This window comes from Charadrius vociferus, unplaced genomic scaffold (genome assembly GCF_000708025.1).
Source record: "Charadrius vociferus isolate BGI_N301 unplaced genomic scaffold, ASM70802v2 scaffold1413, whole genome shotgun sequence".
In the NCBI taxonomy this organism is placed as follows: domain Eukaryota; kingdom Metazoa; phylum Chordata; class Aves; order Charadriiformes; family Charadriidae; genus Charadrius; species Charadrius vociferus.
This window is the reverse complement of record NW_009647827.1, coordinates 151,416-152,062: the sequence shown is the minus strand read 5'-3', so window position 1 is coordinate 152,062 and position 647 is coordinate 151,416.

Here is a 647-nt window from a genome sequence, read left to right as displayed (position 1 = left end):
GTCAGATGGCATTTCATGCCCTAGTGCATGCCATGTCTGCATTGTGTGTGTATGTGCACTCCTTCAGCCAGGCACCCTTTGCCTAGCTTGCAGGTCAGATGTTGGCCATCCTCCCTGTCCCCAATCCAGTGAAGATGTTTATCCTAGCGACAGAGGGCCTGCAGTGAGCAAGGGGACCATCGATCCTTCTTACCAGCACAGAAGATGCCAGAACAGAGACAAAGAAAAGCCTTTTATAGCTGCTGCTCTGAAGTGGCTGCGAGTTTGAGGAATCCTTTAATAGCAGGGGACTAAGGAAATTATGGCCATGCCTGAGCCCACATGCAGACACAGGTCTCTGTGCTCACCACAGGGATATGGGCACGGGAACTCAGCTCTCCTGGAACTTGGGTGGCTGCTGCTGTGAATGGGATGCAGTATGTATCTGGTGCAGCGCATGAGGCTGGTGTGGTGTGCACTGAGGAGCAGAGAGAGGCTTGTACACAGGGGAGCAGTTAAGGACTGGGCTGTTCCTGCCTTTACAAGAAGCTGCTTCAGGTGGTTGAAAGTCACTAGCCCAGGATTATCTTTAGAATAATTATTAATGACTTAGATAAAGCCTGTTGTAAAGGTGATTTTTATTTTGACAGTGTCTGAAATGCTTACTG